Source organism: Apostichopus japonicus, chromosome 9 (genome assembly GCF_037975245.1).
Source record: "Apostichopus japonicus isolate 1M-3 chromosome 9, ASM3797524v1, whole genome shotgun sequence".
Classification (NCBI taxonomy): Eukaryota; Metazoa; Echinodermata; class Holothuroidea; order Aspidochirotida; family Stichopodidae; genus Apostichopus; species Apostichopus japonicus.
The window spans coordinates 10,236,361-10,261,754 of NC_092569.1; the positions used below are offsets into that span (position 1 = coordinate 10,236,361).

The 25,394-nt window shown below is 35.7% G+C and overlaps 1 protein-coding gene across 1 annotated transcript in view; it reads right to left on the reverse strand.

The window, feature by feature from the left end:
- The window catches only part of LOC139974323 (uncharacterized), a 57,575-nt gene extending 34,682 nt beyond the window's left edge, over positions 1-22,893 (reverse strand). The window contains exon 1 of the mRNA XM_071981358.1: positions 22,800-22,893. The gene's annotated coding sequence lies outside the window, so the exon portion shown is untranslated. The remainder of the gene's footprint in view (positions 1-22,799) is intronic.
- Between the last annotated feature and the right edge of the window lie 2,501 nt (positions 22,894-25,394).

Here is a 25,394-nt window from a genome sequence, read left to right on the forward strand (position 1 = left end):
TTTTTTTTCATTTTGGTATGCAATTATTATGGATAAAATGGTTATTTGACATTTAAGGAGTTCACGACCCAGTGTTACTGACACGACTCACTCTGCAAATTTACACTATTCGAATACACAACATGGATACCTCCTCACTGACTTGACTATTCCTTCTCTACTATGCTGTGTGTACATACTGATGGAACGAAGAAAATTCTAAAGAACAGCAGCAAATTCTAAACGGGAGAAACATCGTTCAAAATTTTTTAATTCGCGTTGGCCTACAGACTGATAGTTTGGCTTACACGCTTAGTTTTATAAGTCTAGCTTAAAAAGAAAATTTTCTCTCAGTTACAGGACTATACAAGACTCTCACTTTAACGACAATATACCGTTAGAAATGCATCACAGGCATGACCGTAACACCGTATTTAAGCCGTACAGCTGCATCATCATGGCGGCAGGTGGGATTACTTTTAAATGTTTGATTGATCAGCGGATGAATAAACTCTTAGAATCTTAGTAACACGTCAGTTGTATACTGAGAGCAAATATATGTTTTTTTTTAAAGACCAAACGACATGTATAGCATCAACTGTTCATAATTTAATTTTGGAGTACTTTCATGACAGCTGGATGAACATAGCCCCTTCGTGTTTGTTATGCGCAGAAAGGGTCGAAAATAGAACTTTTTACCTTATTACCTAATTAATCTTGTGACGTCACTGTACCGGCGCACAAGCTCAAAATATGAAGCTTCAGCACAGTGCATGAAAATCGGCTTGACAACTACTGACAAGGGAAAGTAGTAAATGAATGACGTCACTACGTATGTACTGACTGCGGCCCTACGAACAAACCGTGCGTATATGCTACGTACATGATGTGTATAGTGTATGTACTCTCTTTATATATATACACTCTCTGAGTGACGAAGACGTTATAATGGTAACCGTCTTCCTAATCGACTCCGACTGTTGAGAAGGACACTAACTCAATGCTGAAACACGGGTAGGATTCGACTATAGGCAAAAATTAGGCAGTAAGCTAGGTAGAATAAGCGGAGAAACGAATCGTCAAAAGAAGGCCGGTATCAGTGCAAATGGAACTCTGCAAAGGATCCTCGGCCTTAATATCGTGCATGCACAGCCCACTACTTTTCAAAACTATTAGCATATTAGGTACGTTACATTCTGAGCAGGGGGATATAGCACACCTGTCACAACAATTTAAGTAGGTAGAAGGGCTCATAAATAATTGATAAAGAACTCGGTAAGCTTAAGCTCTCATGATTGGCATATTTTTTTGTGGCAAAAACATGAATTTAATGCTGCAATTTTAAGAGAAATCAATGACACTTGGCAGTAGGGTTGGAAACTTACCACTCGCTGTTGTGGTACAACATCTGAGAGAGCAACACACGTGAAACTAGCCCCGATTATGCAAAACAAGAATTGCAGTCCCTACGAAAGGCAAATTATGATGAACAGGACAAATGGTGCAACAGGCTAGTAAAATTGAGAAGCGAAAGTGCAAATATGAACTACTAGGCATGTATCAACATGAAAACGGTTTTAATATGTTATCGACAGTTTTATCATAAATCACACGGCGAACATCTTTTGTTAGTAATTAACCTTTTATCATACAAACGCCAGTATTTTAGTTTAAGCATTGAATTTACCGTTATACCTTATACATATCAACTTTAAGATATAACGATGCTTCGCCATAATTTAGGTTAACTTAGAGGAATGTGAACAATAAACACTATTTCTTTGGCATTATTGAACCATTTTGATCTGACATATTCTCATGCAAGAATGAACACAACTTTCTCTTTCCTTATAAAACGATTATTATTGGTACTTACATAGTATCGTCTCAACGAGACAGCAATAGTCGCCTGAAAACCCATGGATATCACACATAGTAGTGTTGCAATGATGGCAAGAATCATTAAGATGGAGACCTGTGAAAAGTATAAAATATACGCTGACGACTATAATGATATTGTTCTGATAATTGATGACGTTTAGCTTTATGTTTTGAATGCGAGGTATTCACGATTAGTCAAAATAAAGTTATACGAAGGACTTATTAACATTTATGTGTGGTAAGCTTGATACCAACTTTGTTAGGTGTTTGCTATGGCAAGTGGGTTAGAGGTTAGATTGTGTGTGCCCCCCCCCCCCACAACTGACGTCAATAATGAAATCAGTTAATAAGAGATATTAAAATAAGTATCGCTGAATCTTCACATAACTTCATTTTATCACCTCGATCTCTATATTGTTATGTGCAGCAAAGCATATTGTACTATTAGTTGTAGCGATATCCAAACATGAAGACACGTCATGGTAGAAATATCACACCCACAACATCATTGATGTAACGCTGTTATGTAATTCCAAATATTAATAATGTTACCCGGTAGCTATCAAAGCTTTGTTCATAGATTACCACTTACCATGCTTCTATTCCGTGCACTGGCAAGTCCGAAAGATCCTGTTATTATGGCAACCTGTAAAAAATGGAAATCATAGGAAACAAAAAAAAAGTCAAATAGCAGTTATGTTTGATTTTAACAATTGTTGGTCGATATGACAGGTAAAGCAGCCCCAGGCTACCATCAGTTCTGCCGCACAGGGCAGCAAAGCCCCACCCGCAACTGTGACACTAAAATATATCATCGCCATCATGTGACTGCAGCAGGAGTTGTTGCGAGACATTCTCCCAGTTTTATATATATACATATATATAATTATATATTAATTTATATATATATATATACATATATATATATATATATATATATATATATATATATATATATATATATATATACATATATATACTTTTGTTAATGAAATGGAGATAAACGACAAGGGCATATTGATATACATAATTGAAGTCGTAATGAGTTCAAAATCCGGAACAGTGAAAAAAATTCCAGCCTCTGCCGGGATTCGAACCAGGGCCTCCTGCTTTATATGCGGACATCATAACCACTAGGCTATGAACGCTGATTGTATGTCCATAGGCCCGAAACCGGTAAAGAAGGTCGTATTTCCACTGTAGGCGTTCGTCACCTCTAGACATATTGCATGGATTAGTAATTGAAAAGTCTTTCCCATACCTGTACCGTTACTAAAGTACACAATCAATAATTATGAGCTGTGACAAGTGTATTGATATGTGATACATACTCACGAAAACATCATTAATAAATATCCGCTAAATACTCTTGTCCTGGAATCTGTGTCGTCTTCATCATTGACCAGAAAACATAACAATTGCTACCTACTAACCGAGCAGGCTCCGCTTGTATCGACTATCAGTACAGTGCGTACGCTCACGTTACCTCAGTCAACACAAACTGGACTAACTTGTCACAGTCACAGAACTATACCACATACACAGACGCTACTTAAGGCTTTGGCTTGCAACAATTTGGGAAAATACAAAAGTGCCAGGCTTACGGTTGTTCTAATAAACCTTCAAAATCATCAGAAAAGAATAAACAACCCTCCCTCACAAGGAACCAGCGAAAATGTAGGGCATGGCTTCATGCCATAGGTACCGATAAATATAAGTTCGGCTCTCTATCAATACAGCAAATGTCGGTTGTGAGGTTGTATCCTTTGAGACAAGTTGCTCGAATGGGACCTACCCGGCCAACTAGGAGCATAATCTCCAAGAAATTATTAAAGCCATGTGCGATTTCTACTTTGTTCGTCCAAAAAAATGGTCCCTTCATCACAATCCAGACGTGCTGGGAGAATCTGCTGCTCAAGAAAGTTGGGAGGTGGGTCTTGAAAGGGTAACACTAACAGTAATGCACGATTATGTTGTCTGCCTCATAATTGTTAATTGTTAGTCTAATACTGTACACTGTTTAATAATACACTGTAGGCTAGTCTATATTGTACAGGCCAGCCTAGTAAGAACGGCCTAGCCTGGAATCACACTGCACGGTAAAGGAACTCGGAACCCTAGCCTAACTGCAGCCTAGGCCCAATGTTAATGTCTTAAGTCCATGGTTGCCATCAGTAGAGTAAATGTATGATCCTGTGGCTATTCCCTATGGGTCATCCCGTGTCAAATCAAGGATGGCTGTTGCTGCACCCTCTCCAAAACTTCCCATTTTTTTGGTATGATTGAACCACTATAAAACAAGCATTTTCTAAAAAATTCACTTGCATTGCTTTACAATTGGCCGATTTATCACACTTTGAAATTCCGCAATTTGTCGCCACCATGACATTTTGGCATTTTCTTGACTTTTGAGTTGTGCAACTCTAAAGTTGCTATTTCATGCTGCGATTCAGCATGAGGTAGGGGTTTTTATGCCAACTTTTTACTAAAGTAACCATATTAGAGCTGTCAAGGTTTCATACTTTGTCGGAATTTTTCAAAGATGTCGAACTACAACATACTCCATAATTTGGTGATTTGATATGGAATGACCCCTATGCTAAAGTATTTTGCTCTAGTTATGGATTCGTCCCCGTTTTTCGCGTAGTGGCGAACGTGCACTTTTTGGCGAAATTTAGTTAAATATTATTCTTACCTATTTCGAGGGTAAAGAATCGGTTGAGCCGTTTAGAAGTTCTAAAACTGTCTAGTTATTTCTGACTGTTTTTTGGCGAATGTCCACCTAAGGCCCACTCTCGTTTTCACATACTGATGAATACTTATAGTCATTATAACCTCTCAGTGAAACAATTTGTCTAAGGTCCATGCGTTTTTGAAATACGACGAATGTTACCCTTTGGAACAAGCCGAGCATAACAACCATGTCATGCTTATTTGAGAACCAACTAACTACCATTCGAAAACACCCAAGATTATTGGAAGGTAATATCTTTATAATTTCCACCTGGTAATTTAATTGATTAATGCAGCATTTCATACACAATAGCATAACTCGTGAAAACAGAATGGCCAGTGGGCCAACAATAAGATACCTGAAGAGTGGCCTAGTCACATGATTGTAGTTTATTCGATGCTTGTATCTGTTTCCTGTTTCCTTTTCAATATCAATGTTAAGAATCCAATGAACAAATACCAGTGTTATGACAAATTAAATCATGCAAGCACCAGGTCATTTCCACTTTAGACTTCCTCAAGTCGTCAGTTTCATATATAACGAAACGTTCAAAATATAACATCTCCCTTAAAAAAGTACGGTTTCTCTTAGCTGTTGGCGGCTTTGCACATCACGAGCATTACTCTGGCTATGTAATACCCTAGTTACATAGTTGAAGGTCACATACTTTTACATGAAACTTTGGGAGGTACTAGCATAGTTTATTCTTGAGTAGTTAAGGACGAGGAGGGGCAAGGGTGGGGGCGGCGTTTAGACAGCATTACTAGAAAATGTGTATAGCAACCTTCATATTTGCCCTTCCAGAACAGAAATTGCAAGCCACTCGAAGAATCCATGTCTCGCATATATAGTTAAGGTAAGCTGCACTTTAGGTAAGCTCTCATTCTTTTTTATCATGAGTTAATAAGAATTGTTACCAACAGCCTCTTACTTGAAAAACGGGACCAGGTATGTTTATGTAGGTACAATGTAATAAACTCTTAGCAATATGTTAGAAATATGATAGGAGAATGTTAGTTTGTCTGTGAGCACCAAGGTACATGTTTTCAGACACACGTTCAACGGTCGAGTTATCAATAACAAGGTTTTCCAACTTTATTTTCATGAGAACGATTTATAAATATTTTGATATCTTTTGTATGAAAGCTTCGAAATTTTGCATGATATACCAGAATCATCGGCATACTTCTTGATTACAGAACAATTGGATTTCGACTGTATCTCATCAGTATACATCATTAAAAGTAACGCCGGTAGCGGACCTTCCTGTGGAGCACCAATTTTAATATATCTGAATTATCTGAAAGACCTTTCTCTATTTAAATTTGTCTCAACCACATCTGTATAAAATGATTTCAGAGTGCTACGAAGCAACATGGTGCAGTCCTTTTGAACTTGCCTATCAACTTTCCTAGCAGATGGCACGGCATCATTATACTCAAACGTTCATATTGATCGTATCAACAACAACTACGTAGGTTGTAGGGAATTATTAATTGTACGTTACTTTTATTAAACTATGTTAACCGTCAGCTTGTTCCATTTGGAATTGCCTATGTAGCCTTTCCAGCCTTGAAGTGAAGTGGTTGTAAATATACCATCATTACAAATATTATTTAGTTAATGAAGGCCTATAATCATTATCTATTATGAATAGAGAGTTACATTGAGCATACATGAACAACAAAGCAACAAAAAGCGCCGCTTTGTTTCGTGTGAATGGTTGAAGCATTGAGAGAGGAGGGGCTACCATTTTGTCGAAAGTGTGATTCCACATTTCCAGTGCGCTCTGTGCTCAATTCATGGAATGAGATTAAACATATGTAATACACATTAACTACTATTGCATAACATTTTTAATTTTAAAGCTGAAAAGTATTCGCAAATTAAAGTACATTAAACAAGTAATCTGAGAAGTACAACATTAATAACTTCAGCCTTTGTCATTTTGTGAGTTATCTCTATTATATTACATCGAATTCCCTGATAGCTACAGGTTGTGTTCTAAGTGTTCTATCACAGTCTTTATCATAGACTGTACGCTAAACTTAGAATGATACCACACAAACGTGTAATTTAAACGAATGAGAACTTTCCTTACATATTTTTTTAGTAGTTTTCTCATCATTTTAGAGGCATTCATTGGTAGTATATTTGGTTATATGATGTAATAAAATTACTTTATATTAAATATCATATAAGTATGTTACCTAAATGAATGTCATATGAGGATGGTTCATGTTCCATGATGTATTTTATATTGCTGCTCACAGAATTTTTCTTCCCATTAGTATTGAACATCGTCGAACAGTTTACAGTATACAGCATCGTACAAGTGAACTCAAGTGTAACATATCCAACTGATCTCATTGGAATGAATGCTGTTATAAAGAATCTTACAATTATCAAAAATTAAAATACTTAATAGAAACTAAGAATATTGGAGGTGAACCGAAGCAACGAGTTACTTGAATTAGGTTATATTTTAAAAGTGCACTTACTACAACATTCCAGATTCCCCAGTGACCATAATAGAAACCGCGGGGCTGCAAAACAATTATTATGGGAGGGGTGACAACAATTTGAGCACAGCCACAAGCAATAATTAAGCTTCCAATGGCACGGCGAGGTCCTGATCATTTAAGGTTACCAACATTTCGAGGGAACTGCTGTTGTGTCATGACAACAGGTTGAAGATTGAATGGAAAGCCTCGTTTATTGGGTAATTGAGCCATGTTCGTAGTTCAACCGTTCTATGTAAGAAAGATAATGGGTCACTGAATCAAATTTTGTAAAATCATGGACATTTAAAAGTAATTGGTCGTACATGTTTAACTTTCAATGTATGTCTAAACACATCAAATATAGCTTACGCTTATTAATACTACAGTACTGAAACGTGGGCACAGTTTCCACAAGGATTCGACTGGCCACCGTTCCCTGCATGAGAGTGAGGTAATACTTATGCTGACATTCATACTGCAATATATTGTATTGTGTTTCACATATATATATATATATATATATATATATATATATATGTATATATATATATATATATATATATATATATATATATATATACTCGCGGGGATAAACTACTGTTGATGGCTGCACCGGTGTCGATCATTGCTTGTGTTATACCCCGAGTACTTTATCCTGCGATAAACGCATGTTAGACCGTTGATTAACCCATCATTAGTATACTCTACGCTGTCATCGAAGACCATCAAAACAGTACAGTTTTGATTTCACGGCGTAATCTAATACTTAAATACTGTATATTTTAACGATGTATATAATTTGCACCTTTTCAGCAAGTTCTGAAAAGCGGGAAAGCTATTTCAGATTTTTGAACTTGAATTTAAAGTATCTGAACTAGAATTTAAAGTATCTGAACTAGAATTTAAAGTATCTGAACTAGAATTTTCAGATATCTCCAATTCAATTTCAGATTTCTCAAATCCATGTAAAATTTCTCGAACTTATTTCAATACATCAAAGTCAATTTAAGAAAACTGAATAGAAATTTAGATAGCTCGAATGCACCGTGACATTCTCCCATTCAATTTGATATATCTGATATAACTCACAGTTTTCGATACTTGGTTTGCATAAGCCTGAGATCCATTAGGTTTACATTTAAAGAAAGGTTTGACTGAACCTGTGAACTATTTGGATTAAAGTGAGCACAGCACTGTCCATCCAAACATAGGTGACAGTGCTACAACTGACAATCAGTTTGTCAAACGCGCGTTATGGCCTAAATGCTGATGTCTTTGTACGTTGACCATTGAACTATAACTTTTCCACCTTGTCAATAACGGAGGCGTTCGTTCAATAGCCAAGCATGGGCCAAATACCTTTCTAATGCACAACTTTGCGCAGAATATACCTTGGTCAATTTTTATCAGGCGCAATATAGAACTATTTATTCCCTCTTTGAATTTCATCCTTTAATTTCATCCTTTAATTTCATCTGTTCATTTCATCTGTTGATCATAAGTAATGCATATATTTCATATTGGATTATTGTTCATTTAACATGGAGTGTTCCTTACAAAACAGGCTGTACACTTAATTTGCTGCTAGTAAATATCCTTTAAGTAACTTGGTAAGTTGTTAAACAGTCATTCCACATTTTCAAGTAAAACTCCCCCTGTGATATTTGTTCAAGGAGTTGCAGATCGACTCCTGTATTATTGTTTCTTTTAATTCAACATTTAGATCGTATTACATGTTTGACGATCGACATACTTGTATTGTGTTTTGCTCCTTTTGATCAAAACTGTAAGAACTTAACCCAACGACCCAAGTGTATACATGTCCGCAACTGGTCACTGGAACAACAATACAGATCATTTTCAAGACCCTGAAGCAGTTGATTGTCGCTTCCAGAAACCCATGAACATTGTTTTAGTAATCGACGTTTGAAGGATTGGTAAGCCAGTTTAGGGTTACAATTAAGTGTTCTTATTGCCCAATTGACTCCTAACACTCCTAATATCATTCAAGTTCCTAAACTTTTTGCCCAATTTATAAATACCACTTTATGTAAGGTATATACGAGAGGGTACAGCAATGGTGGGTAGGAGTTCCTAACTTCTGTTACAGTTATTTTCCCTTCAACGATGGTCTTTCTTCGATGGTGATAGGTCAATGTCATCAGTTCTTGATTTTCGTTAAAATTTCTCTTTGTCTTCTTTATCTTTTGCAACCTCCAACTGAAAGTAGGAAAATCAAACTTCCCATAAACTGTACGTTATACTTTCTATTTTAGCTCAAAGTGTAAAACCTCCACGTAACTGGAGATTATAGAACGTCTGGCATGACATTCCTAGAGACAAACTACATCACAATATTCCAAATTGACATGGCTGCATGAGTTTACTAATATTTAACAAGACACAATTCAGGCAATGGTTCCAAAGTCAAATGAAATTATTAATTGTTTTGCTGAATAGGGCATGGACACAAGTATCATAGATATCACTCTTCTAGTTGAAATACTATACAAATATAAATACTACCGATATATACCTTCATAACCAATATAGCTAAATCTTGCTTGCGGCTGCAAAGATACAGTACTGACATTTCAACTTGTTTTATATTAATCCATGCTAATTAGGCCTAATCATTGGATCTGCGCTAGAAACGATATGAATAATCCAGTACCCATGATCTACCAATAATGATATAAATCCAACACACAATTAGATTATAATGCTACCACTTATGAATAATTAATGCGATGATATAATTCCCTACTGTATATAGAACCCTGCATACTGTCATATATTTACACCAAATACAAAGCAACTAATGCTGACAAAGATACTGCGTACACATTTTTCTTTGGCAAACAGTCCGTTGGACAAGGCCGCATTTGAACTTCGTATACGGGGAAGTGACTAGAGGTACATAGACAGTGGGGTGGAGTCAGCTCATGTCGTAATTGGTCAGTAAATCGAGTATAGGTTTCTACACAGTTATACGGGGTCAGTTGTTATTCTTCCTGAAGGTTCCAATTGGGTTACATTCTTCGAAGTCATTATTATAAAGACAGATATGTAATACCAGGTCTACAGAACTGAATAAACAATTGGCCTGAAACAAGTTTCCATCATATAAATTACCTAATACACCTAATTTAAAGTTGCATTGTTAAAGAAAATTCATTACCTCTGAGAAAATATCATCATGTTGCAATAAGAGACTTTCATACCTCATTTACAGGAATATATTGAAATATTTCAACCTTTCCCCTTTCATAATTTCCAAGAACTTTCTTAACTGGCTCTATCAAGTTCAATTGCTTCTGAAATACAAAAGTTGTCAAAAGTAATCAGTTTGATTTCCTGCGGTAAATAAATCAACGTCTGCCAGTAAATCACTCTAACGGGATTTTGGCATGTGATATATTTCGTACCACTTTTAATATGTATGAATGTATGTATGTACTTTAGATCCCCCTGCAAGCAGGAACTCGCAAATAAGCCTCTTTGACTTATCAAAGCCGAAGCTGACCGAAGTCAGTCTCTTACATTCACATTTAACGTCCAGTATTATGAATTGTTAATTGTCAGCAACTATGTAACTGGACAACATACAATAATCTGGGAGTGACTCGAACCGGGCACCTTATGATTGAAAGTAACCGGCGTTAGCAACTGAGCTAACACTCCTGATATCACTCCTAACACTCCTAATATCATTCAAGTTCCTAAACTTTTTGCCCAATTTATAAATACCACTTTATGTAAGGTATATACGAGAGGGTACAGCAATGGTGGGTAGGAGTTCCTAACTTCTGTTACAGTTATTTTCCCTTCAACGATGGTCTTTCTTCGATGGTGATAGGTCAATGTCATCAGTTCTTGATTTTCGTTAAAATTTCTCTTTGTCTTCTTTATCTTTTGCAACCTCCAACTGAAAGTAGGAAAATCAAACTTCCCATAAACTGTACGTTATACTTTAAGTTATTGTTTTTCAAATGGTCACACGCTTCTCATACAGTGTTCGATGGATGTTGTAGGAATTTCCAATATGTTGGTCTTTACAAATTGGGTATACTAATGACATTTGATTAAAAAAGCCAAAAGCCCTCTTCACCCTCCCCATCCCCTATTTCGAATTACTGATTAAATTACTTAAAATACTGAGATTGTTGTTAATAAGCTAATAATATCAATTTTAGAAGAAAAGCATTAAAAATTTAAAACAAGTTGATTTATTGGCAAATTATCAATTTAACATTAAGAAATTTACAGAGATTCACCCAAACATTAAATCTGAGCTCCGATTGACAAAAGGGTAATGCGAAATTTAAGATGTAATTATTAGCATGTTTCTTCTGTGTAAATGCGGACATTACGTTGTGCTTATATGTTAGGATGAGCAGTAGCGAAATCATTGGCTGAAGGGCCTTCATTAACACTGCCAACGTTGAATGGAGCTGGTTGCATGGCCATATTAACTGCAAGCTGTAAGAAAGGTACAGTTATTACATTACCATTATGGAAACAATCATTATTATACCCTAAACAACTCAGATAAACAACAACAAACACGCACGCACACCATGGAGTTATAAATCTCATCCAGAATGTTGGGTATGTGATCAGTATGAGGTCATCACTCTTACACGCAAAGTTTAAGGTACATGAAACTTGAATTTTAACGATCTCTTTTCTTATATTATGTTTTAATACACATTAAGAATACATTCACACAATTCATTCCTACCTGGTATGAAACTTTCATATGATTTTGCACAATAGCCAAAAGATTTTTTAATTTTTCACCAAAGTTAAATTTGCGGTAATTTTGCTAAGCATTAAAGACCAGACACCGGAATAAAACCGTGAATGAATACGGCCAGTTTTGATCCCTTGAGCTCCATTGGCCATGTGACCTTTTGTGTTTTACGTTACTTAATGTTTTGGTTATATGACCTCCAACGTTTGACCCTGGACGGTTTTCATACACATTTGATCTTTGGTCACGTGATCTTTGACATTAGTGCGTTATAAGTGTCTGATACACGTAATGGATTTGAGGGCTTCAGCAACTTTTGTCATTTTTGTATGCAACTATTATAGCCAAAATGGTTATTTTGTATTTGACATCTGACCTATTACTTTATGACATCATAAGTCACATGACACGCTACTTCGGATGCAGAGATACATACCCGCAGCTGATGTTGTTGGGTTTACTGTTAAGGAGTATTTTACGAAACGCATTTCGCATAAATTTTACCTACCGCCTCGTTTGATCTTTTGACTTTTTTCCATTAATTAATACACTCTACACATAAACCCTATGATACCCTTCTTGTTTTTTAAGGTTTGGGACACGTTGTAACTTTGGTATACGCATGCAATGACCACCATGTTGTTTTGGGATTATTTGATCTCTGAACGTTAACCCCATGAACGCTAACCCCATGATGCATGATTAAGGAGTAGGCTGCGAAAAGCTATTTGGCTTTCTTGTTACACCCTATGATACCCCACATTAAGTCAGACTAATCTTCCAAGTTTCAGTAGAGTACCTCAAGGGGTGTGAGGCTGGCAGCAATTTTAGTACCAATATTTATACAGAATGGTCGATATAGTGCAATATCTCATCCCCAGTACACTACGTGTAGGGATTGAGAAAAAAGGCGATACACGGATTAATGTATAATGTGCCCGTTTCTATATGCTTATTTTTGAACTGAAAACCCTTGCAACATGCTCTACTTTATTGGATAGTCATTGAAAATTGAAAAAGAACGCAAATCTTGCAAATTCCATCTCATCCTGGAGTTGCTGCATACATTTGTACAATACTGTCATCAATTTAACCATTGACATCAACTGATCTTGTATCATGAATTTTGTAGATCAAAACGCTATTTAGAGGCAAATTATGCAACGCAAAGGATTGGGTTAAGAGTTAAAGGGCTACTGGCCTTTAACAGAATGGCGTGAATCGTCACAACAAATGCAACATCACATGAACAACACAGGAAAATCCCCAGCTTGCTGCTCATCGGTGTTGAGGTTTGGCAGATGTTAACAACAAAATTGTTAAACAAAATTGCAGCTATATAGTATATATCTTGTATAGTACTCTGTTTTTGATGTCATCTTCATATTTGCAACTGTTATTATCGTAGTATTTACCTTTACACCACACAAAAACTTCAGATTTTTAACATCTGGTCTATGAATATTAGGTGATGACTTTAACGGTAATAGAGCAGAAATATAAATGCATATACACCCACAAAGTGTGACGTTTGGGTACATTCTAATTTAAGAGTTCACGATGTAGTGTTGGCGATACGTTATACTTTGAAAATTTACACTGTTCAAATACCCTACACGAAAACCTCTTCACTGACTGGTACTTCTCTACTATGCTGTGTGTACATACTGATGGAGTGAAGAAAACTCTAAAGAACAGCAGCAAATTTTAAACGGGGAAAAACATCGTTCAAAACTGGAAATTCGCGTTGGCCTACAGACTGATAGTTTGGCTTCCACGCTCAGTTTTACAAGTCTAGCTTAAAATAGTGTTTTGATACAAAATACCTCCAAATATGTACAAATTCAAGTTTCACGGTTGTTGCAGTGGTAGATTCAATTAACAGTCAGACATTAAAGTATAAATGGCATCCGGTATCGATTTTAAGCCGTACAGCTGCATCGTTATGACGGTAGGTGGGATTACATTACATGTTTGATTGATCAACGGATGAATACACTGTTGTAACACGTCAGTTGTATTCTGGGTGCACATATATGGAGTGTACATATATGCAAGGCCAAACGACATGTACAGCTTGCATTAACTGTTCATAATTTCATTTGTAGTACTTACAGGACAGCAGGAACATAACCCCTATCTTTTTTATAATGCTCAGAAAGGGTCGAAAATAGAACTTTGACCTTATTACGTAATTACTCTTGTAACGACACTGGGCTGGCTCACAAGCTCCATAAGAATGAAGTTTCAGCACAAAACAGCACACCCGCAAACTTCAGAGAACCAAGCAAAAACAGCTCTCTTCCAACAGGTGATAACAGAAAAGTTGCTGAAAGGATGCTGCCAAAATTCCATTAAATTATCAATCAATCAACAAAGATGTAGAAACGTTAAATACTTTGGGCATTACGTAGTACAACAATTTTATCATAATCGATAAATGTTGCATGGAAATCGGTTTGACAACTACTGGCAGGGAAAAGTAGTAACTAAATGACATCACTACTTGTGTTCTGACTCTGCACTATAGGACTCCGGTCCGACGAACAAGCCGTGCGTATGTGCTACGTACATTATGTGTATAGTGTATAGCCTATACTCTATTTATGTATACACTCTAAGTGACGACGAAGTTATAATAACAACCGTCTTGCAAATCAGAATCCAACTGTTGAGAAGGACACCAACTCAGTGCTGAAACTCGTGGGGTGGGTGGGTGCAGAGGAGATTAAAGAGGAGATTGGAAGGAGATATGGAAGATTCGACTATATATGTTTAAACCAGAGACAAGCGAATTGAGGATGTGTCTGGTTTGGATAATGACGAAAAATAAGGAACGCTCCTCAAAGGAACAGACTGACAAGTAAGTGTGGTCTAGGCAAAACTAAATTAGTGAGCTAGATATAATATCGACAATAGGAGAACGGTAATCAGTGGTAATCGGACTTCGCAAAGGATGCTAGGGCATAATATCGTGTATGTACAGTTAATTTTCTCAAAATGTTAGCATCTTAGGTACGTTACATTCTGAGCTGGGAAGTAGTTCCCCTGTGATGTCAATTCAAGGAGAGAGAAGGGCTTATAAATAATTGATTAAAAACGTTACTCGGTAACCTTGAGTTCTCCTTATTGACATTTTTTGTTCGTGGCATAAACATGAATTTAGTGCCGCAAGTTTAAGGGAAATCGATACCATGTCACTTGGCATTTGGGTTGGAAACTTACCCCTTGACACGGTACTTCACCTGAGAGAGCATTAGATGTTACGCTTGATTATGCAAAACAAGAGTTGAAATCCAGAAGAAATCCACATTTTGTGGTGCAAGTGGCGTTGAATATCCTAGTAACATTGATAAACGAAAAGAAAAATATGAACTACTGGGCATGAATCAAACTGAATACGGTTGTATCTATGTAATCAACAGTTTCATCAGAAATTACACGGCAGACATATTTTGTTATTAATTAACTTTTACAATACAAACGCCCGTGTTTTAGTTTAAGCATTGACTGTAACGTAATGCCTCATAAATATACTTCATATCAACTTTGGAACGTCTTATGACGATGTTTTACCTTTATTTAGGTTAAGAGTAATATGAACAATAAATACTATTTCGTTAGTATTGAACCATATTGATCTGACATATTCTCATGCAAGAATGAACACAACTTTCTCTTTTCTTATAAAATGAGACGATGGCGTATTGGAGGATCACTATATACACTGTATACTACACCTCTTGCAAAATGATGTCGATGACAACCTTTGTTTAAAAGATAATATAATGTTCCTGTGAGTTTAATTGGTTTGAATAATATTTTGTAATTAACTGGTCCTTACGTTTACAGGTTGGTTAGCTAGATGCAAATGAAATATACAGCAAAACGCACATAGTAGTGTTGCAATGGTGTCAAAAACCATATAAGTGTTGACCTGTGAAAAGTAAAATAATATATGTTAAAGACAATAATGATATCTATGATCTAAGATACGTATTGCAGTTTGCTCTGATAACTGATGATGTTTCAGATTTATCTATTGGATGCGACATAATCACGATTAATCAAAATAAGAAGTTATGAAGGAAACATTAAAATGTTTGTGCGGTGGGCTTTATACCAACTTTGATATGTGTTTGCTATGGGAAGTGAGTGTAGAGTTTAAATTATTTATTCTTCCTCCGCAATTGACGTCCATGAAATTAATTAAATCTTTAAAGAAAGTATGGCTGAATCTTCACACAGTTTCATTGTATCATATACCTCTACATATTGTACTGTGCAACCATGCATATGGTATTAAAAGCCATCGTAATATCTAAGCGGAAACGTCATAGAAGAAATACATCATCCACGACCGTATTGGTGTAACGCAGTCATGTAATGCTAATGAAATAATGACCACATCTGGTAGCAATTTTCGTTTTGTTTTAAGGTGACCACTTACCATGCATTCATCTCGTGAACTGGCAAGTTCAAAAAAGTCCTGTTATTATGGCGAACTGTAAAAATTCGAAATCAAAGGAAAAGAGAAAAACAAATCAAATAGCGTGATCTTGGTTTTGACCACTGTTAGTCGATATGAAAGGTGAAGCATACCCAAGCTGCTATCAGTTTTTCCTCACAGGGCAGCAAAGCCCTAACTGCAACTGAAATTTGAATACATATATATATATATATATATATATATATATATATATATATATATATATATATATATATATATAAATGAAAATCGTAATGAGTTGGAAAATCAAGAACAGTGAAAAAACTTTCAGCCTCCACCGGGATTCGAACCACGGGCCTCCCGCTATATATATATATATATATATATATATATATATATATATATATATATATATATATATATATATATATATATATATATATATATATATATATATAAAAATATATATATATATATATATATATATATATATATATATATATATATATATATATATATATATATATATATATATATATATATATATATATATATATATAACACGATGTGTCACTTCTGGTCGAAAAAGTGCTCGATACACAGGGTAGAGCTTTATTTATCACAAAATTGGTGGATCGGATCTTGCTACTTAAAGTTTCACGCCGTGGCGATCTTCAGGCAAGCATAGTTCCCCCTATATATATATATATATATATATATATATATATATATATATATATATATATATATATATATATATATATATATATATATATATATATATATATATATATATATATATATATATATATATATATATTTATATATATATATATAAATATATATATATATATATATTTATATATATATATATATATATATATATATATATATATATATATATATATATATATACATATATGTTAAGGCTTTTTTCTAGTACGGTTGAGTGATCTTAAGTGTCTGCATTTAGATAGTAGTTCTGTTTGCTTGTTGAGAATCTCTTCCTTTTCAGAGTGTGCGTTGATGATCGCGAGTTTCTCCTCCAGGCACAGGCTGCATTGTGTGGTGCCGCTAAGTAGGGTGTTGGAATGCGTGAGGATTGACCACTCTATTTCGTAACCTTCCCCTATATCCTTCAAGTCCCAAATAAATTTGGATAGTTCTGTTTCCTTGGCGTAGGTTTTGTTTCGAAAAGATTTCGTCTGGTTGTTGTACCTTGACTTGAATGGGCCACCGCACATGCCGATGTATGAGTTGGTAGTGTCATTGTGATGAACATCTGCCTTGTACACAATTGCGGCGGAGAAGCATTTCCCTGCCAGGGGCAGTCACTTGGGTTCCTGCAATTGCATTCGTTTGTAGGGTTTAGGGGGTTGGCCATTGCAAGGTTCCTTGAGTTGTGTGCTGTTATTATTGACTTGATGTTGTTCATGCAGCTATAACTGATTTTGACACTGTTACGGTTGAATATTTTGTGGTATCTGTGCGATGGGGGAAGTGCTTTGAAATGAGACTCAGAAAAGATCCTCCGACGTTGCTTTTAACATTTTTACTGTAGGGTGGGTTAAACCAGATCGTATTTCGATGGCGGCGCTTGTTTTTGTTTGGCTGGTTGGTGTTATGCGGTTTCTGTGTATGTGATCTCTTCGTTGTAGCCGCTGGCCTTCAGGGCTTCAGTGTAGGTGGGGGAGGCGCTGTCGAAAGAACGTTTGCTGGATGCTAGTTCGGATAGTCTTTTGCTTATTGTTGCTGGTATGTGTTTGATGATCTTAGGGGGTGGTTGGAATTGGCGTTCAAGTATGATGGTTGGTCTCCTGGTTTCTTGTATGGTTGGTACTGGCCAGAGTTCAGGTCAAGAGTGAGTCGAGGTAGTCGACAATTTTGAGGTTTGATGTGATAGTGATCTTTAATCCAAAAGATTTAAATGTCTGTATGAAGCTTTTTCTCAGCTTATCCATCTCCCTTCCCGATTTAGCGTCAAAGACTGCGAGCCCGTCGTCGCGATAGAGTCCAATGCTCTTGTTGCTTAATTTCTGTTTAAGGCTGGCTAAAATGTACAAGCCAACCAACTCGCAGACCTCTGCACCATTAAAACTCCCCATGGTGACGTCAAAGCAGCTGTTGGTGTCTCGTTTTTGCCACGGTTTGCCATTATCAAACAAAAGGGATTTTCTGGAGTGGTATATGGCGTCGATGTCCGACCGGGAAATGCTTGTGTACTGCCTTGCCCATGTAATAGCCTCAGAAAGAAGGGGTTTGGAGATAGACGGGTAATAGTCGACAATATCAAAGACTAAAAATGTTTTAGTTGCTTTGCTTTGTATATTCTCAAACCATCTGATGACCTCCCCGGTACTTCTCCATTGGTTGGCTTTGCTGGCTTTACGGATAGTTTCGTTTATGCTTTCAAGGACGACCTTGCTGATGTTTCCCATTTCCGATTCGGTGGGATTGATGAGACGGCAAGTTGGGTTGTTATTGAAGTTGTCTTTATGGTCTTTAAGTGTGATAAATGCCTGTATCTCCTCCATAGGTGATATTCTGTCGTCTATCTGAAGCTCCTTGGCGATTGTTGTAAGCTCGTTGTTAATATTTGTAACGGTACGGTCGTCGGCTCTCTTATATTTTTTGCGTTATATTTTCGTTTAACAATTTTCTGTAGTTGTCGGTGCTCATTTTGTAGATGTTCCTCGTTTTGTCAGCAGAAACCAGTATTTTGTTTGATGAATTGAGACATTCAAGAGATCTGACAAAGTGTCATTGAACACAAGTTACTTTACGCACAGTGTGGGTTACTGTGATATAAGTACAGGTGTACTGTATAAATACTGTGCGTACTAAACTTAATGTATATAAACTGACAAATAATCTTTTAACTATACTTTGAAGTGTCTAAAATTAATTGAATGGTTATTAGGTGTGAGAAGGGGTTTACTGGGGCATCCAGCCTCAAATAGCAAATATTGCTTGATGGTAGACATCATCAACCCAGAGGAAGCGGGATAGACAGACCAGGCTGTGTATCATCACCGGTAATGTAGTTGATTCAAATTTTTCAATATACATTTCGGATTTGGGAGGTTTTGTGCTGGCGATCGAGGCATACAAAGGTGAAAGGCCCCTATCTTTAATTAAGAAAGTTTGGAAGTATATGTGTACACATGTTGAACCTTTTTTGTGAAATTAGTTTGTCCCATGCAACCTAAAACAAACTTTGAGGTGAAATATCAATGCCACCCATACAAAACAAAGGTTACAAATCAAGGTCACAACTTGTGGCGAATATTTTTTAAGGTTAGTAGGCTATACATAAACACAGCTTAAAATAGTGTAACCGAAGTTTCATCGATGAGGACTAAATTATAAGTAATTTTTAAGTAGCTTTCTCATCACTTAAGTAGCATTCACTTGTAGCCCTTTGGTTAAATGATGTAATAAAATTAATGTCAATTAAAAATCATTTAAGTATGTTTCCTAAATGTTTATAATATGAGAATGTTTCATGATCCAACAAAAGATATATTGGTTCCCTTAGACGTTTTCTTTCCAGTAGCATTGAATATCGTCGAATAGTTTACAGCAGTACAGTACAAGTGAGCTCAAGAGTCATACATTCAACTGATTTCGTTGGAATTAATGTTGTTATAAAGAATCTCAATCATCATCAAGAATGAAAGTACTTAATAGAAACTAACAATATGGGCGGTAAACGGAAGAAAAGAGTTACATGAATTAGGTTTGAAAGTGCACTTACCACGCCATTCCAGTATCCCCATTGACCATCATAGGACTTCACAAATATTTGATCGGCGATGAAGAATTGAAAACAGCCACCAAGAATTATTAAGAATCCCATGAAACGACGGACGTGTAGTGATTCCATGACAACGGGTTGATGATTCAAAGGAAAGCCTTGTCAGTAATTGGGTGATTGAGCCACAGTGCAACCGTTCTATGTATAAAAAGATAATGGGTCACTGAATCAGATCTTGAAACAGCATGGACATTTAAAAGGAATTGGTCGTACATGTAAAACTGTTCAATGTTTGTCTTGACACATCCAACACAACTTACGCTTAGTACTACTACACTAATGACCACCAAATTAAACACCAACAAAACATAAGGTATTGCTTTCATGGCTCAATCTAATTCCTAAATAAAGTATACTTTACCGATGTTTATTATTAGCATCTTTTCGGCAATTTTATGAAAAGCGAGAAACGTATTTCAGATATTTGAACATGAATTTGAAGTAACTGAACTAGAATTTTCAAATATCTCCAATTCAATGTCAGATTTCTGGAACTCAATTTCAGATTCCTCAAACTAATTTTCATACCTCGATTTCGATTTGGGAAAGAAGAATGAAAATTCAGATATCTCCAATGCACCCATTCAATTTGATATCTGAAATATGTAACAGTTTTCGTCATTTGGCCTTGCACGTTATGTCCTAAATGCCTGTTTCTTTTTAAGTTGAGCATTGAACGACCTTTTTTTGTCGTAATCAACGGTGGCATTTCGTTCAATAACCTATCATGGGCCAAATGCCTCCACCCCAGCCCAAACACCCCCTCCGCATGTACACACACACATAAAAGTGTTTTTTGTACTCAAAAATGAGAATAAAGATTGGGCTCTTTGTAACCAGTGGCTTATCAAGCTAATGGAACTGTGATACTTTCTGGTATTGAGTTAATATCTCTTTCTTTCACACTCACACCAGTAGACCCACTTTAACTTCTACCTGAATGCACGGTTTCTTGTAATCTTGTTGAGTTTGAATACTGTTATCGTTTTAATCCACATAGTTAACCTACTTGTGATAAAATGTGGGTACTTTGCGCAGTATTTACCTTGGTCATTTTTTATTCAGGCGCAATATAGTACTGTTCATTTCAATTTTGAATTTCATCTCTTCACTTCATCTGTTGATCAATAACTAATGCATATATTTCAGATTGGTTTATTGTTCAAATAAATATTGGATTGTTTCTTACAAAACAGGTTGTATCATTTATTTGCTGCTAGTAAATATCCTTTTAGTAACTTTGGTAAGTTGCTGAACAGTCATTCCACATTTTCAAGTATAACTCCCCCTGTGATATTTGTACAAGGAGTTGCAGATCGAGTCCTGTATTATTGTTTATGTTACTTCAGCATTTATATCGTATAAAATGGTTGAAGATCAACATGCTTGTATTGAGTTTTGCTCCTTTTGATCAAAACTGTAGGAACTTAACACACCGTCCCAAGTGTAAAGATGTCCGCAACTGGTCACTGGAACAACAATACAGATAATTTTCAAGACCCTGAAGCAGTTGATTGTCGCTTCCAGGAATCAATGAACATTGTTTTAATAATCGACGTTTGAAGGATTAGTAAGCATGTTTAGGGTTAAATTAAGTTGTCTTATTGCCCAATTAACTAATATTTCACACTTTACGATAACACTTCACACATTATTACAAGCCCGTTCAGAACGACGTATTGTTCCTTTTAAGTGCCAAACAATCAACTCGAATACCGAATTGATATTTCTTGTTAAGATTTATTTATTTGTTTTCGTATTATTTGCTTGTACTGTGTTACACTACTTCATCAATATTCATCTGAGACTTCATTACATTCTTTTTCGAGTGTAATTATAATCCATGGACAAATTCATTAAATCAATTATTCTTTAGAATACACACATTACACGTCGATATTAAATTGACGCAGAGTTGCAGTACGTAAGTTTTACATTTCCCGGCACCTCAACGTTTCCATGGATATTTAGCATATCATACTGGCAAACATTACTTCACCTGTTGTTCAAAATAGGCCAAGCGGAAAATATGTTGCAACTAGTGCAATGTAATGACGCAGTAAACTTGCTACGTGGACACAGTAGTTCGTATTGTGTATTATTGCATGGGGTTATATGCCGCTTAGGAAGGGTGGGATTATTGCTTTAATTTTACACGATACACTTACTTCTGAGTATGTCTTAAATTGTGTAGCACTTATCAATAGGCACAAATCTAATTCAATTAGCCACTCATCAAATTATACCAACTAGTCGTGTATATTAATTCCGACTGTATGGCTTTGCAACAAAAATATTATAATAACATAATTCATATAATTTCAATAAAGCATGTATAGTTTTGTGATATGTGTGGATCATGACTGTTATATATGTATATATGACTTATCCGACTTATCGGACTTTAGTATTCCCAAGCGACTTCGAGTTATATAGTATCATCTTTGATCTCTAGAGAAAGGCAACAGGACTAGTTTGTTCGATATAGGTGAAACAATATTCCGACCTCGTGATAACTCTTAGCTTTATACGAAATGATGTAGGCCTAATGGAGATATACCAACCGGAAAACTAAACAGAACGTCCCTTTACTCCATAATCAATGGTTAGGAAATGCATGTCCATCAACACCAGAATAAACAAAACAATTAGTTTTTAAATATACTTAGATCACTTACCTCAGTTTCGAAGGCACCAAATTTCTTTAGTAAGCCTAACAAGTTTACAAGTTGTTACCTCACACGTTTATTGTGAAAGTGTTATGGAAGACCTTTCAATTGGAAATGACGTTGTATGTGATGATCATACGGCTATTGCATATAATAGTATAACCGTTTGTATGGAACGCTAAAGGAAACAAAAATCATATTTACTGTCCTTGAAAGCCCTCTTCAACTATCGACATAACAATGTTCTGGTGGCATTGCTTGGGGTTGGTAAACAATCTGAAAATGAATACAATGGATGAATAACTATAAGAAAAAAGCAATATAACACACTCACAAAAACACCGGAGATATTACACTCATTCGTGAATTGGTTATTGGGTATATTACAGTATTATATAGAAACAGGACGCCCAGGACCAATGCTGCAGCGGTAAATCGGTACGCCCGGACCCAGTGGTTCAGAGGTGATTCATTGCATATGCTCTCCGTCCTATGAAAGCATAACAGGCTAAAGATAATGTTTGTGGGTTTGTGTCTCCATAAAAGATAGGACGATTCCTATAAGACTAATCTCAAGCGCCGAGACAGATACGCAAGTATAGGACAATATTCATGTATGTACATCGTAACATACTAACTATACGGTATACGCAACCAATGTAATTGGTTTAACAACGATTATGGAGCAAAACTCCGCGTATAAGGTGAAGAAATTGTTTTCCATTAAGGCAGTATGCTGTTACTAATTACTTTTAATAATCATATCCAGGTCTCGAATAACCCCATGAGAGTCCGTGGTGGTGGGGGGTGTTAACCATTCCTAATATGCGCATGCACTGTTATCTTCGATTTATATCTCTAAATCTGTAAATGTTTACATGCATCTCATAAAATTTGATTCGCCGTTCTTTTTATAGAGATAACATTGAAAACAATATAATGAACATAAATGATCTGTGACGGGATAATATATTAAAAGTAAATCTTTATTTGCTCATAATAAATTATGTTCGTTACAAGTATATGAGGACACGTTACCTTTAATAATATTTAAATACCTACTTCTTCTTCCATTTTCTGGAATATACATGTCTATGCGGAAATATTACATTAAAAACTGAAATAATTAGTCTCATGATACAAACCATTTAGACATCAAGAAAGATTATATGTCTCTGAAAGATCTCTCTACATTTACCTTCAAAATTCGCTTTCTTTAACGTATATAGGCCATAATTAACACGACTGAACCTTGCTCATTATATGCAAAGCAGTAATAACATCATATGACGACAACAATATCAATATGGAAACTTTATAAGAAAATTATAAGAATACATATGTTTACCTCAATGTAGATTTACCATGCTTGTGGTGATATTAATAATAATTTTAAAAAAACGTGTTATAATCTATAGAGATAAAGAAAACCTCCCCGTTTATACCGTATTATGATGAGTTTATATATTGCTTGTTGCATCACTTGAATGGCCAAATCGAAGGAACATTTCTGTCTCAATAGAGATATCTTACTGAGGGTACAGAGGCCGCACACATGAGTTTGAAACCGATTATCTCTAAACACCATGAATGACAATTAAAATGAACGTCAAATGTTTGCTTATCGCCAAGTGTGTCTTTAAACTGATCATTGTGTACAAATAATCAATCTTGATAGAAGCAACCACGGCTTCTAAATTAAAGTAAGTAAATGAACAAGATTATCGAGTTCGAGGAAGAGGGTGATGTAAGAGGGTGAGAAGGGGGTGAGGGATGTAAGAGGGGAGAAGGGGGTGGGGTGTAGAAGGAGTAGAAGGGCTGAGGGAGTGTCCAAAGTTAAATCAGTAAAATGTTTGCTTTATAATCATTGCATTTATATGTGTGTGTTTTAAGTGAACCATTTTGGAGGGTCACAGTGGTGTCCAGGAAGTGAACGTCATGTCCAGAAAAATCTGCAGTAAATTTGATTGTGTGATGAAACGAGTTGATGTCATCAATGAAGAGTTTTAGATTTGCCTAGGATGGGTCCATATCATGGAGATATCATCAATGAAAAGAAACCACGTGTGTGGTTTCAAATTTTGTCGAGATAGAAATTCTTTTAAGAGGTTTTCCATCACAAAAATTGCACAAGACGGTGTGATTTTGGTACCCATTGCGATGCCATGAATTTGGAGGTAGTGTTTGTTGCCAGATGCCAGATTATTACTGGTCAAGATAGTTGCATCAATTCAGCCGATTCTTCCTTGGTGGGGGTTTTGGCACGTTTCGGTATGAATGCTTTTGAGCAGGCCGAAGTTCCCTTTTCGTTAGGGTTAATTGTGTATAACGAATATATGTATATATATATATATATATATATATAGATATATATATATGTATATAGATATATATATATATATATGTATGTATATACATACATACATATAGATACATATACGGTGATACATATATATACATATACATATATGTATATATATTTTATATATATAAATATATATATATATACATATATATATATATATATATACCACCGTGAAATTGAAGAAAATCTAAGTCTTTAATAAGGTGTGGTTCTCATCTGAACATATTAAAAATTGATTC